Source organism: Equus caballus, chromosome X (assembly GCF_041296265.1).
Source record: "Equus caballus isolate H_3958 breed thoroughbred chromosome X, TB-T2T, whole genome shotgun sequence".
In the NCBI taxonomy this organism is placed as follows: Eukaryota; Metazoa; Chordata; class Mammalia; order Perissodactyla; family Equidae; genus Equus; species Equus caballus.
In genome coordinates this window covers 105,208,183-105,223,926 of record NC_091715.1, presented here as the reverse complement: position 1 = coordinate 105,223,926, position 15,744 = coordinate 105,208,183, and the positions used below count along the sequence as shown (strand labels likewise).

General features: G+C 44.4%; 1 pseudogene; it reads left to right on the top strand.

The window, feature by feature from the left end:
• The first annotated feature begins 6,321 nt into the window (after nucleotides 1–6,321).
• On the top strand, nucleotides 6,322–7,765 carry LOC100061020 (F-box/LRR-repeat protein 21 pseudogene; annotated as a pseudogene).
• Nucleotides 7,766–15,744: the final 7,979 nt, after the last annotated feature.

Sequence of the window (15,744 nt, the reverse complement as noted above, 5' to 3'; positions counted from 1 at the left end):
TTCTTTCTCACAGTTGCAAGAATATTCTTCAGAAATTACCACCGTTCTTCGGTAATTCAATGTTTCAGTCTTTGCTTTCTAAAACTCCATAAACATCTCAGCAGTACTCAAAAATGCCCAGTCTCTTCTATTTCTTCACCCTCCTCCTGAGTTCCTAGGTATTTTTTTCAACTGGGATGGGTCACTGCTCTTCCCATGGGTCCACTGAAAAAAGTAAGACACGGTCTTTATCCTTGTGGAACTTATATTCTAGTGAAGAGAGACAGATGATGGACAAAAACATTAAAAATTAAAGAGGATGATCTCAGAGAGCGATGTGTGCTCTGCCGAAAGGAAGCATAGAAAGCAAACAGAAAGAGTGAAGTTGGGCAACTTTAGCTTAGAGAGGGATGCCTGGAATGAAGTAAAAAGTTGAGGCTTCCACCTATCCGGAGGAAGAATATTCCAGATAGAGGGAACAGGAAACACGGAGCCCTGAGGCAGGAGTGTTCTTGGTGTGTTTGAGGAACAGCAAGAAGCAAGGAGAGCTTCAGCCAAGTGGTCCAGGGTAGAGTGGAAGGAAATTACGAGATTGGTCTTTTTTTATAAGTAGAATGGGAAGCCACTGGAGGGTTTCAAGCAAGGAGGTTACAGGATCTTGCTTTCATTTTTAAACTATTTCCTTTGCCTTCTGTGTAGAGAGTAGAACGCAGAGCTCTGTTACAGGTAGCCAAAAGCACTTTCATGCATTTAAGCAGAAGGGGGAATTTGGTGATTACAAAGGTGTTAAAAGAGCCTGAAGAAGAGACTGTAGGTTGTGTTTCCAGAACTACTTTCCTGAGTAATACCACAGAACTCGTACAATCAGGAGCGTGGAGAGCGAGGAAGCTGTTGCCCTAACAGCTGGCCCAGGACTACTCAGCCTCTGCTCAGATCATCACAAGCTTCAGCTTCAAGACCACACTGCCTCACTCTCCATCTACATAAGCAAAGTAGGTGTCCCATGCTTTGCCTTTCAATACCCACAAAACTAGGAACTGTCCCCTGGGGCCTCTATTATTGCTGACGCAGAAGAAGCAAACGCTTCCAAGACCGTGCTCACTAGCAGAAATCAGAAACCACAGAAGCAGCAGCAGCACAGGCTACACCTCACCTCCCCTTCCAAATCTCAGGCAGGTTTACCTGCTTGGCGGAGGCTAAGTCATCTGTGTAATCCAGGCCAGAAGGGCAGAGTTCTGGAAATGTAGACGAGCTTTCCAACCTCTCCCAAGCCTTACTTGCTGTGATTGGGGTTGGAAGGGAGTCAAGTGAGCTAATCAATGTTACTTGCTGTAGGATACGGAACTGGAAGAGAGTAAGCCAGTTAGGAGGTTATTGAGTAGTCCACCTGAGAGATGATGGTGGCTTGGACAGAATGAAAAAAGCAAAGGTGTTGAAACGTGGTTGGATTTACATTTTACATTTAAATTTATGTTTTACTCAATAAAATATATATATATATATATATGAAGATTAATACTTCCTTTCACCCCTGCCCCAGACAGTGAAGCTTGGTTTAGGAGCTCCTCTTACGTGTGTCAGAGTATCACACTGTATTGGAATCTCTTGTTTCATTATCTATACTTCTACTGAACGATCATTTCCTCAGGGGCAGGATGTGTGTCTGGCTGTGCATGGCACAGTATCTGGCACGTGGTGCTCTGTCAAGAAATATGGTTATCGCGACGAATGAAGGAATAGTGGATCACTTGAGTTCGCCAGCTCAGTGGCCTGGTGAATTTCTCTTGCTGAGACGCTCTTATGACTCCTCGCTTATTGCCAGTGTTGCCGGCTGGGGCCACATCTCCCAGCACGCATTGTGAAACCCTTTGGGCAGTCAGAGACTGGACTCCAATGCCAAGTGAAGGGCATGGGATTGGATTGAGCCTTAGTCAGGCCCACACACATTATGTTCAACTAAATTTCCCCCTTACCCTCCGTGGGAATGATTGCCCTAAGCACACATCCCTTATTACAGCAAATCAGAAACAGGCAGAAATCCTACATTTTGTCCTGTGCTCCCTTGTGAACCAGCCTGTGTCCACATGAATAGCAGCTACGAACCTGTGCACAGAAAGGTGGAAATGCTGAAGTGGCTGCTGTAGACACCACCTGAGAGTGCGGCTGAAAAGTAAGTGGGGAAAACTGGGTAGTTCACTGTGGACTGAGCACTTTGAACAAAATTATATTTGAAACATTTAAGTTCTGTGATGACAATAAAACGCCAAGTCCAATCATTAGAAAGTGTAAGGTAAGAGGACAAGATGGTTCCATGTAACTCGGGTGTTTGACACCCCTGCCAGCTAAGCCAGAAATTGTGCTTCAGGTCTCCCCAAGAAAAATTACGATGAGCAGTCAGCTGCTTTGCAAATTCCCACTTCTAAATTAAGAGGGTAAAGTAGTAGTTCAGAAATGAATTTAGTGTGATTTATGGAGCTTCGCACTTTGTATATTCCTTGGAGTTTTCAACTCTTCTTGGAGCCTGCGTAGGACAGGGCTCTTTCTCATCTCCTGGATTCCAGGAGCTTCAGGCTGTGGCAGACACATTTGGGACACATCCCAGGCACTACTAGCTCCCCCTGGACTGCATTCTCCAGCTCTTCTGTGTGCCTGCCCCTGCCCCCAGCCAGAGTCACACAGCTCATCTCAGGAACGATGGAAAAGGCCAGCCTGCTCCAGTGACCCACATTTTTCCTTCCAGCCTGCTCCAGTGACCCACAGTTTTCCTTCTGGCTTGTCCTATTGACTGACCAGAAAATGGCCACCTAACTCCAGAAGAAGGTCTTCCATTTTTTTTAGCACTGACCGTGTGCTCAGCAATAGTTTTAGGTGCTTTCCATGAATTAACTCATGTTACCCTATCTGGAAGTTCTATTGTCATCTCACTCTAGAGATGAGGAAACTGAGATACAGAGAATTTAGGCAACTTGCTTAAGAACACACAGATAGTGAGTGGCAGAGCTGGGGTTCAAACCCGTGCAGTCTAGCTTCAGAGTCTGAGCTCTGACTTGTACTCGATCATCTCCCCTCCTGCTGGAAACTGGGAAGAATAATACCTACCTACCAGGGCTGTAGTGAGGATTAAACTATTATCATTAGTCCTCTGCAGGAGGGTGGTCATTTTCTGACCAGTGGGCTGGGGTAGAGAGTACTTTTTGCAAATTAAGTTCCAGACACAATCCTCATGCTGAAACAGGCACTTCCGCTTATTTCTTACTAAGTCCAAAGTGAAGCTCTGCATAAGCAGACTGCCATAATAAAGCATTTCGGTGGAAAGAAGCTCTCGTAGCAAGTTGGCCTACAATAAAACACAAGGAGGGTCAATCTGACTTCATTTCCATAGCTGACTCCTAAACAGGATCTGCAGGTCCACAGCGAAGCTTTTCCACACCTAACAGCTTTTGGAACAGGTTTGCGCACTTGCATATGTGTGCATCCTGTTCCGAATGCCCTTTGCTCTACATGAGTCATGTCGGCATTAACAAACATAGCCTTGGTGGCTGTTTATCTACTAAGGCACATTGACCCTTCATGCCCCGCCAGCTCAATATACTCCCTGCAGGAGAAAGAAAGTCTGGGGGAACCAATCCGCCGTTAAATGAGGAATGTTCTCATAAACAACATCAGGAACATGGAAGCTGTGAGAAGAGCTGTGGTGGGTTCTTCTCATCTTGTTTTAGGGAAATTGATGCTTCCCAAGTAAATGTTGCACTCACCTCTGTTGTCTATGTTAGCCCACTGTGTACATTCAAGGGATTAAATGGCAATATGCCCACATCCTGAAGAACAAACTAGAGAATGGCTCATGTCTTTAAAATTCCATGATGCCCAAGAACAAAACAGTGGCTTAAGTTAGTCAGGTTCACAAGCTAAGAAATAAATCAAATAAATCGTTCAAGCAACCTTCCCCTTTGGGCTTGACATTTCTAAAAAGGGAAAAGGTGCACCAGAAGAGCAATTGGGGCTCCTTCCTGATTAGGAGCACCCAGGCAACATTTGGTGGAACTGATCAATTGTAGCCTGGTTTTTTTCCCCACTCAGACTTCTACAAGGTCAATAGGTACCTAAAATGACTACTGTAATATGTCTTTTAAGATGTCAGGTGTTGAAATTACTTTTCAGTATAACCCGCACAACCCTTGATTAGGTTTATTTGTTTATTTGTTAAATGTAGTAGGGACTCAGGGGAGAAATCATGGTGGGTAAAAAGAGCTTGTTTTGAAAATGAGAAGGAATGTGGAGAGAACACAGCTACGGATGCCAGAAGTGAAGCTTACAGACTTTCAAGGGAAATAAGACCGGCACACACAGGACTCTAAATAGAAGGTACTGTGTGATCAGGGCACAAAGAGAGCCACACAGTGCACACACAGTTAGAGTCCTTACAGCTGGCTTTGGGGAGAAGGGTATATGGTATGGGCTTTACAAAAAAGGGTGGGATTTTGGCAGAAGAAGGAAAACTGGATAGCTGCAAGAGAGAGTTGCGCAGGGAAAGGCCAGATGCCCCATTAGGCTGGAGCCAAGTGTGCATGAGTGGGAGGGCAGAGAGGAGCAAGCTACAAGGGTAGGTTGGAGTCAGTAAATGGCTTGGAGGCTGAAAGGATTAAAGAGGGGTGAACACCAGGGGTGGAAAACCAATGAAAAGGCTATTGCAAAAGCCTAAGTGAGGGATGAAGGCGTGCACTGGGGCCAGCAGCAGCGGCATGAAGAGGGTGCAGTGGGGAGAAGCATCGTGGCCATAGCTTTGGAGGACAAAGCTGACAAAGATATTGTGAGCCACACACAAAGGCCTAGATAATCAGGAAACACTCTTTCTCACTTTACCAACACCTACAGACTTCTCCCCAAATGGGAGTCAGTTATGATAAAACCACAAAAAAGTAAATGAGAGATTAGTATGGGATGCCCCAGTTGACTGAGTCAAGGGGTAAAATGAACACACAATCACTTCGGGGGCTTATTTGATTATTGGAATGGCATGCAGTCCTGAGGCAAAATGCCAGATGGCAGCAGCAGACAGCGCAGCTGGCAGTGCGGTCTCAAATCCGAGACAGTACTGCGCTACCCCTCACCCCACACATAGACACACAGTCCCTTGGATGGTATTCACCCTCACCCTAAGAGCCCAATTGTCTCAGAAAGACCTCATTTGGGCGTGAAGCCTCCACTATTAGCAGGGTGGTCTCAGTAACATCTTTTGTGTCTGCATTTCTATTGCTTGGGATTCTCAGAAGTCTAAAATAAAAGATTGGAACGACTTCATCATACAGCTGGCAAAACCATTAGACGCCTCTGCATAAAGTTCCCACTAAGTAGTCAGGTAGTCTGTCCCTGAACATCTCCGATGACAGGGACCTCATTCCATTTGGGGCCTGTGCTGAATATTGTTTCTCACTATCCATCCTTCCCTAACAATTATTGTGTCACCACTCTGTTCTGCTGTGTACCCACTCGGTATCTTTGCTTACTTGATCTCATTTAACCCTCACAACACCTAATTGACAGAGGAAAATGAGGATCCAAGAAAGTGACTTATCCAGGGTCACACAGCTGCTGAGTGGTGCAGCTGGGATTTGAACTCTTAAGTCTATCTGGCTCTGATGTTCCGTCCATTAGAACTTAGTCTAAGCCAAAATCTGTCTGTCTGTAAATCCCGCCCACCACCAGAGTTATAACATCCCTTCCCGGAAAGAGGGCGGCCTCTTTAAGGTACCGTTGGAGACACAAACCATCTGGATCTCTTTCACCATGAAAACACTTGAGAAATGCTGACAAGGCAATCAAAGTAAAAGGCGAAGAAGGCCACATCGCCAAGCCTTTGGAAAAAGTGCCTGCCCTTACCCTCTCTTGGCTTACATGGTGCTCAGCCTTCTGCTCTCTCAGTGCTCACCAATGAGCCTTCTAATCAACAAATCTGATGGCCTCCTCCATGTCTTTGACTTCTATGACCTCCAACCTCTGGAAGTTCTCTCTTAGTGTCCGGAAGACTTCATAACAGCTGGGCTGGGTCTTAAAGGAAAAGTAGCAATGTGCTGTACAGAGAAGGGGGATACTGTATATTCAAATTCCCGTTCAACATAATCATTGATGTGCCTAATAGGCAATGCAAACGTCAAACGTTAGAAACCAAATTTTTCTTATGTTACATCATATACAAAGTTAACTCAAAATGGATCAGAGACCCACCCTAAGAGCTCAAACTATAAACCTCTTAGAGTAAATCATAAGGAAAAGCTTCATGACATTGGATTTGGCAATGAATTCTTGGACGTGACACCAAAGGAGCTGACAACAAAAGCAAAAATGCTTGGATTAGACTACATGAAAATTAAAAACCCTTGGGCGTTAAAGGACGCTATCAAGAGACTGAAAAGGCAACACACAGCGGAGGAACCTCAATGGCGCCCACCGGGGTCTGTGTCAGCACGCCTGGACCAGGTCAGAGCAATGTCTCAGTCTCCAGGGAGGTCCCCCCTCTCCCCGGGATGCCACCAGAGCCCACCAGATCAGGCCCGTGCATCTTCTGTATGTAGGAGATGGAATGAAGTTTTTCATATCCCTGACCTTTGGAGAAAGTTTGAATTTGAACTGAACCAATCAACAACTTTGTCTTTTCAAGCCACTCCTCGTGATCTCATTCAGCAGATCTTTAAAAGGCATGTTGCCTGTCTCCAGTATGTCAGCTTTAAGGTTGATAGCAGTACTGAATCAGCAGAGGCTGCCTGTGATATACTTTCTCAGCTGGGAAATGGTTCTCCACACCTTGGGCTTGATTTCTAGGGCCAATCCAAGTTTTATGAACGTGTCAAAGTCTCATTTTGTGTCAGCACTTACACTTGCTTGTGTCAACTCAAAATCATTATCATCAATCAAACTTGAAGACCCACCCATGGATGACCCTTCACTGAAGGTTCTGGTGGCCAATAATAGTGATACTCTAACACTCCTAAAAATGAGCAGCTGTCCTTATGTTTCATCTGATGGAATCCTTTGAAATCTAACTTGTCTGATATTAGTATAGCGACACCTGCTTTCTTTTGTTCATTATTAGCTTGGAGTATTGTTCTCCATCCCTTCACTCTGAGTCTGTGTTTGTTCATCTGATGGAATCCTTTGTGTAGCTGATCATTGTCAAGGCCTTAGAGAACTGGCATTGAATTATTACATTCCAAGTGATGAACTTCTCCTGGCCCTTTCAAGTGAGACTCATGTTAACCTTGAACATCTTCGAATTGATGTTGTGAGTGAAAATCCTGGACAAATTAAATTTCATTCCATTAAAAAACAAAGTTGAGATGCACTTATTAAACACTCCCCTGGAGTTAATGTTGTCATATACTTCTTTTTAAACGAAGAGGAATTTGAGACATTCTTCACAGAAGAATCCCCTGTCACTCATCTTTATTTCGGTCGGTCAGTAAGCAAAGCGGTCCTAGGACGGATAGGTCCTAACTGCCCACGCCTAGTTGAGTTAGTGGTGTGTGCAAACGGTCTTCAGACTCTTGACAATGAGCTGATCTGTATTGCTCAACACTAAAAACTGAACAGCCTTGGGCCTCAGTGCATGTGAAGTTCGCTGCAGTGCCGTGGTTGAGTTTGTAAGGCTGGGTGGGAGGAGGCTCGCGCAGCTCTCTGTGATGGAGCAGGTTCTGACCCGGATGGGGATTACGGCCTGGATAAAATTCACGCTGAAGCCTCCAAATACCTGGGAAGAACGTGGTTCCCGGATGTCATGCCTAGCTGGTAATTGTCTACCAAAGATTCTCAACTTTTTTTTTTAAGTCAGTAAGATTAGGTTCTTTCTGTCTATGCAGACATAAATTGTAAGATGTATTGCTGAAATGTTTTCAGTAAAATATTTTATCATTTGCAAATTGTCTTAATGTACTGCAGCAGAAACATTTGAAAAAATAGGAGAAATTTGAAAAGCCAGAAATTTCCATAAATCGGGTGCAGACGCTATATTGTGAATTAGTTCATATGCTAAAGGCTACAGATGGTTTCTAGATAAGCTCCTCAGCCTTCCTTGAAGGCATGTTTTAGCTGGCTAAATAAATTTATAATATTAAGCTTTCTATCCTTTAAATTATGCATTGACAACTTTACATTGTTTTAATTGTTTTTGTTTCATTTTGATATTAATATACTTTACAAAATATTTAGTATTAAAAACAGAGTAAAATCAAAATATAGATATAAGGTTGGCTAATTTTACTTCCTTTTTAGCACTATATAAGATGATATTGTGATTCAATAAACAACTTGTAATTTCCAAAAAAGAAAAAGGCAACACACAGAATGGAAGAAAATATATGCAAATCATCAGTGTAGCACACCCAGGTGGTGTCGCAGAATTGCTCGCATGTGGGGATCCCCTCCCCCTGCACACACATACACAAATCTGGTGTCAGAAGTGTTGTGAGTGTGAAAGTAGAGTTCTGCATGAGAGTAAAGGATACACGGGAGGAAAACTGGGATAATTCGAATACAGGTGGTGTCAGGGAATTGGGACTTGCCACATCAGCCTTGACTCATAAAATCACATGGTTTGGGAAGAGAAAGGATGAAAAGGTGGGACATGAACCTTTGATTCCGGCATGGCAACGTGGTCACCCATGATGTGGACCAGCAGCTGTGCCACACTCAGTTACTAAAGGTAAACGTCACCAATGGAATTTGGAGGCGGATCCAAATCACAGGCAGTTGGTTCACTGGATGCATAGGGAAATGCAAATTAAGAAGAGAAAGGCAAAATATTCAGTCTCTTTGTTATTGTTATCTGTCATAGCTAACATAAAATTAAAAGAAAGTACTAGGTATGATTTCGATGCTAGACTAAGCTCAGAATCCAGTCACTGGCCTCAAAGCCACCCCGCAAAACAAAAATTATGCCGGGACAATGGAAAGTACCTCTAAGACCTCTGGTCACCAAGAAGGTAGTCAACATGGGTGGAGCACAAAACCAAAAAACTATTGAAACCAGAAGGTACAGTGGGAAGGAACTGTTTCATTTTATAGATGGATATTGTCAGGTTCCTGAGGAACCTTTACTAAAATGGAATACGAGAGTGGCTTCACATGCAAGCCATGTGGGACTGGCCTTATGATGACCCGGATATTCACCCGCTGAATATGCCCATTACTCAGGTCATGGTAAATATTATGGTTAAGGGGACCACTTTCATGTGGGCACCCCATATAACCATGCAGCTGCAAAAGTGAGGGACAGTTCAGGAAGCCTTATTGAATTTGCTGTCTCAGTTTCCCTTCATGGGCTTTACAACTGCCAAGAAAAATATTAGGTTGATTAACAACAGAATGGGGAAAGGCAGAGGAGACAATCAAGAGACTGGTTTTAGCTGGGTGAAAATCTCTAAACGGTTATTAAAGGCTAGTGTGAATCAAGCAAATATTGATAGGAGTGAAACAGAGAGGAAACAGAAAGGCAAGAGTCACAGGACTTGTCCCAGGAGAGTGGAAATCTTTAGATGAATTTGAAGAACTGGGAGGAATAAAATGGACATCAATGAGGTCAGAACCAAGGTATTCATACAGCACTACCAAAGGTTGGAAAGGCAAAAGGGTCCCCCTGCTGGTCCACCAAGATTAAAGGGCTCCAGACAAGTCAACTAGGTGTATCCCAATTTGGAAAAAGTTTGAAAGCCTGAAGGCAGAGATTACAAGGAGAAACCTGACCAACAATCGCTTGTGCTTGTGGCAATGGTTAGGCAGATTAAACAAGTTGAAGACTGACAAAAGGGCCAGAGTCCCTTGGCTTGCCTCCTCACTGGGGACCCAAAGCCTTTTGCACAAGGGTGAGTAAGATGGTCAGTGGGTGGAAAAGAGAAGTCTCCAGGAGTCCTTGATGATCAGGATTATTTTAGGCTGGTTACTGTTAAAAACTGCAGATGAGAAGGAGGCTCTGAGGAGTGGAATTTGCTTGCCCTTTGATTAGAGACATTTGCATTTGTGAAGGAAGTCTCCATCTGCGGGGGCTGTCTCCCTCTCTGCACCAGGAGGAAGGGGGGATGAGCTTATCTCTAGAAACTCTTAATGGAGACGGCAAGGACTTAAGTCTTGTTTCTTGTGCTTGTCTGGTGACCTCATGTAGCTGACTCCCCCCACCACCAACATCCTCCTTTGTCTTTAGCTGAAGATAATATTTAAGGTGGTGGCTTCTGCCATGTACTGAATCCGGTTTGATTCTTATCTAAAAGTTTTGGACCACCCAATAACCAGACCCTACCGGCACTGCTACCATTTTAACAACTCTTTTTACATATTCTTTCCTTTGTCTTGTAAAGAGATAACTCACATACCTATGCCTTAAATTTAGCCCTACCCTCAAATCATGTTTTCTGCAACTGATCCTCCTGCCAGTGGGTCCTGTCCCCACGCAGCAACTATTACTGCCCATGGGTCCTGTCCCCATGCAGCAGCTCCTCCTGCCTATGGGTCCTGTCCCCATTCCAGCAGCAGCAGCAGCAGCAGTGGCAGCTCCTCTTGCCCATGGGTCCTGGCCCCGTGCAGCAGCAGCTCTGACTGCCCATGGGTCCTGGCCCCGTGCAGCAGCAGCTCTGACTGCCCATGGGTCCTGGCCCCGTGCAGCAGCAGCTCTGACTGCCCATGGGTCCTGGCCCCGTGCAGCAGCAGCTCTGACTGCCCATGGGTCCTGGCCCCATGCTATTCTCTAAATAAAGGAGCACTACTGCCAGACGGTGAGAGTCCAAGAAATCTTTCTTTCGACTCCTTGGCTCACCAACCCTGCATCACTTGATATAGTTGCCTCACGCACTGTGGTACCAAAACCCATTGGCGAAGCCCTGACATGGGCTCCAATTAGACTGAGAGAACATAAAAATGTAAGAGTCAACCAGGCTATGAAAGTTGAAATGTTTAAAGAGGCTTTATATACAGAAACCGTGTCTTGTTTGCTTGGATGTCTTATAGGAATGGATATTATGTCTGGCTGGGGAACACTTCCCCTACCTAGTATTGTGAAACCAAAACCTGTTGATGACGGCCTAAAGGAGGCTACAGTCGGGAATGTAAGGATTAATGGAAGTCAGGTAAAAGTTTGTAAGAGAAATGGTATGTTTGAAGAGGCTTTATGTGAAGTGGCTGCATCTCTTTTACCTGACCTTATTGTGAGGCTGGACATTGTATCTGACTGGGGAACGTTTCTCCCACCTAGTATTGTAAAACAGAAGGCATATGAAGCTGCCCTGCAAGCAATGCTCATTGGACAGAATGCAACGGGACTCAGTGAGATTGTCAGAGCCCACAGAGTGTGGAGGAGAGGCTGGAGTGCCGGTAAGGAAAAAATCTCTCTAACATATGGCACCACAGGCCGTGCCCTGCCCAACTCCAGGGGCTGCCATTGACCGTTTGTACAAGACCCCAGATTCTCATCGCCTGGGAACCAGAGCAGGGGCAGGGGGTGACTAGAGGCCTGCCACCAGCAGCCCCACTGAAGGGCAGAGCAGCTCGTGGCAGCTAGGACTCCAGTGTAGAAGTCGAGGTCTATTCATTGGTGCCCTAAAACCTCCTCCCTCAGTAGAGTCTCTGCTCCCTGTGTTGGTCCGCCTCTGTCACACTGAGCTTCTGAAGAATGTTCCGTTGATAAATGTCAGCCTGGCTTGCCTGAATTCAGGGAAACAATTACCTAAAGAGAAAGGCGCATTCCACAACTAGACCATGAAAGCTGAGGCCCCCTGGTGGCTTGAAGTGGTAGTGACAACAGCCCTTCCAGATGGGAGTTAGAGAAACCTGATCAAGGCCCAATGAGGAAGGTGAAGTCCCAGAGCCAGGAAGCTGGGACAGACAAGGATTCTTTTCTCTCAGGGTTGTTCTATTAAAAATAGGCCTTATGAACACCTCCATATTATTCCTATTCATCTCAAGGAAACTGAGATTCAGAGGCTGTGACACTAGACCTTCAGATTTGTAGTTCAATGCCCTTTTTAGTACACTATGCTACAGGTCACTGGGAGAAAAACCTCAGAGTAGTGGCGTGACATCAGCATCATGGTGAACTGAGCCGTTACCTCTGTCTCTCCCTTCTAAGTAAGGACCAGTCAGACACCCGGTGACCAAAAAAGGACTCCCCCCACAGCTCATCAGAATGCCTCAGTAATCCATGCATCTATACATCTGAACGTGGGTAGACTGGACCTCCAGGAGGCATTGGGATAGGGGAGCAGCCTCCTCCCTCTCCCCCAGTGGTGGTGATCCAAAATGTGGATCCTCACACTGTTGGGCATGCCAGTGACCACAGGCTACAAGGGCAAACATCGAACACCTGGCTTATCCCCTGCATCTCCTCAGCACTGGTGGGTGGCACACACATCCTGAGGCTCCAGGACACAGAGCCGAGCTGGCAACCTGACATCCTCCACTCCCCTGGCAGTGGCGCTGGTCTCTTCAGCAGTAGAGACAGCAAACAAGATGCAGATTTCACTGTCAGGACCAGGGTGCCCTGACCTGAGGTCTCCAAAAAGCACAGCAGCAGGCACCAGTGACCAGAGATAGCAGGGCCAGCAACAACACTTGAAGTTTAGCCCCTACTCCTCCCCCAGGAGTGGCAGGTGGCTCCTGTGGCCTGAGGCTGCAGGAACCACGGCAGGACCTGACACACCACCCACAGTGGTGGCAACACCAACAATGGCTCTGTCAGAAGCAGGAGCTGCATACTAGAACCCGAGCCACCAACAGCAACAGTGACACCTGTGAACCCAGCTATCCTAGGAGCGGTGCTGCCGGGACTCCTGGATAATCCAGGCACAGCAGCAGAGCTGGCACATGGGGTTGTGGCACTTGAGGCCGTGAAGAGGCCGTGGAGGGCAAGTGGGGGAACACGACACCCAGGCAACGCTAGAAGCAGCAGAAGTACTCAAAGCCTGGTGACCTTGGTGGCAACACCTAAGACTGCAGTGACATCAAGAGCAACAAGACACCAGCAACCTCAGAGGCGCAAGGGGCACAAGGAGGGTACCGATGATGCCTCTAGCAGAGACAGTGGAGGTTGGAAACTTCAGGCCCCCAAATACAACCAGAAGCAGCTCAGAACCAAAGTAACCAAGGTTGTACCCAAATAAGAACGGTGCTTACTACCACCAATGTGCAAGCAGAGGATCAATTCCTCAGACACCATGAAGAGTTACAGTAACACAGCAGAACAGAAGGAGAATGATAGCTTTCCAGAAACCCACCTCAAAGTCACAGAAGATAACAATCTGACTGACAGAGAATTCAAAAGAGCTGTGATAAAAAACTCAATGAGATACAAGAAAACTCACAAAGACAGTTCCAAGAGCATAGGAATAAAATTAGCGGACACAGGGAATACTTCACCAAAGAGATTGAAGCTCTAGAGAAAAAACAAACAAAAGTTCTGGATATGAAGAACACAAGGAATGAGATAAAAATGATGTCGAATGCATAAAAATAGAGAGGTCCTTATGACGGAGAGGATCAGTGAACTCAAAACTAGAAACGTAGAAATGGTCCAGGTGGAAGCAGAGAGAGAACTAAGATTTTGAAAAAATGAAACAATTCTTCAAGAAATATCTCACTCAATTAGGAAAAGTAACATAAGGATTATAGGTTTGGCTGAAGGAGAAGAGAGGGAGAAAGGAGCAGAGAGTTTACTCAAAGAAATAGTAGCTGAGAATTTCCCAAACCTGGGGAAGTAACTGGATATACAAGGACATGAAGCTAACACAACTCCGAAGTACATCAAGGCAAAAAGAGCTTTTCCAAGGCACATAATATTAAAACTGTCAAAAGTCAATGACAAAGAAAAAATTTGAGAGGCAGCAAGTGAGAAGAAAATAACCTCCAGAGGAACCCTCATCAGGCTTTCAGTGGATTTCTCAGCAGAAACCTTACAGGCTAGGAGGGAGTGGAATGACTGATTCAAAATACTGAAAGACAAAAACTATTGCCCAAGAATACTCTATACAGCAAGATTATCCTTCAGGTATGCCAGAGAAATAAAAGCTTCCACAGACAAACATAACCTGAGGGAGCTCACTGCCACTAGACCCGCCTTACAAGAAATGATGAAGTGATCCTTCCTACCTGAGACGAAAAGGCAAAGCTTAACAAATCTTTGAGCAAGGAGTTAAATAGACAGACAAAATCAGAAGACTGCAGCTCTGTATCAGAATAAGGTAGCAAACAAGTCTAAAACAAAGGATAAAGGGAAAGAAAGCATGAAAAATAACCATAACCACTTCAATTTGGTCACAAAATCACAACACAAAAAAGAAAAATTTGTGACCATGACAACATAGAAGGAGAAGAGGTAAGGGATGGAACCTGCATAGGCTAATGGACGTAAGAGGCTATCCGAAATTGGACTATCTCATCTATGAGATCTTTGCTATAAGCTTCATTGTAACTACAAAACGAAAAATCAGAGTAGAGTCCCAAATCATAAATAAAGTGAAAACCGGGAAAACCACCCAAGGGAAATGAAAGAAATACAAAGGAAAGAAACAATGGAAATATAAAGTAACTGGAAAACAAAAGATAAAATGGCAACATTCAGCTCTCATATTTCAATAATCCTTCTAAATGTAAATGGATTGAATTCACCAATCAAAAGAAACAGAGGGGCTGTCTGGATTAAAAACAAGACCCAACAATATGATGCCTTCGGGAAACATAGCTCTAAAGACAAACATAAGCTCAGAGTGAAGGGATGGAATAAGATACTCCAAGCAAATGGCAAACGAAAGAAAGCTGGTGTAGCCATACTCACCTCAGACAAAGCAGACTTCAAGCAAAGAAAGATCCTGAGAGACAAAGATGGCTATTATATAAGGAAAAAAGGGAAATTCCACCAAGAAGACGTAACACTTATGAATATATATGCACCTAACACAGGAGCACCAAAATATATAAATCAAACCTTAACAGACCTAAAAGGAGAAATTGACAGCAACACAATAGTAGGAGGGAATCTGAACACCACACTTATGTCAACAGAAAGAGAATTCAGACAGAAAGTCAACAAGGAAACATTGGCCTTAAATAAAACACTAGACGAGATGGGCTTCCCAGATGTTTATAGAACATTCCATCTAAGAACAGCAGAATACATCTTCTTCTCAAGTGCATATGGAACCTTCTCAAACTTAGACAATATGTTGGCAAACAAAGAAGCAAGCCTCAATAAATTTAAAAACGTTGAAATATTATCAAGCATCTTTTCAACCTACAGTGCTATGAAACTAGAAATCAACTACCATAAAAGCTGGGAAAGTATCAAATATGTGGAGAGTAAACAACGTGCCACTGAATAACTGTTGGATCGGCGGAGAAATCAAAAGATACCTAGAGACAAATGTAATCAAAAACACAACATACCAAAACATATGGGATCCAGCAAAAGCAGTACTAAGAGGGAAATTTATAGCAATAGAGGCCTACCTCAACAAACAAGAGAAATCGCAAATAAATAAGCCTACCCTATACCTAAAAGAACTATAAAAAGAAGAACAAACAAAGCCTGGATTCAGAAGAAGGAAGGAAATAATAAAAAGCAGAGTAGAAATAAATGAAACAGAGACTAGAAAAACAATAGAAAGGATCCATGAAACTAAGAACTGGTTCTTTGAGAAGATAAACAAAATTGACAAACCCCTGCCCAGACTCACAAAAAAGAAAAGAGAGAAGTCTCAACTAAATAAAAATAGAAATTAAGGAGGAGAAATTACA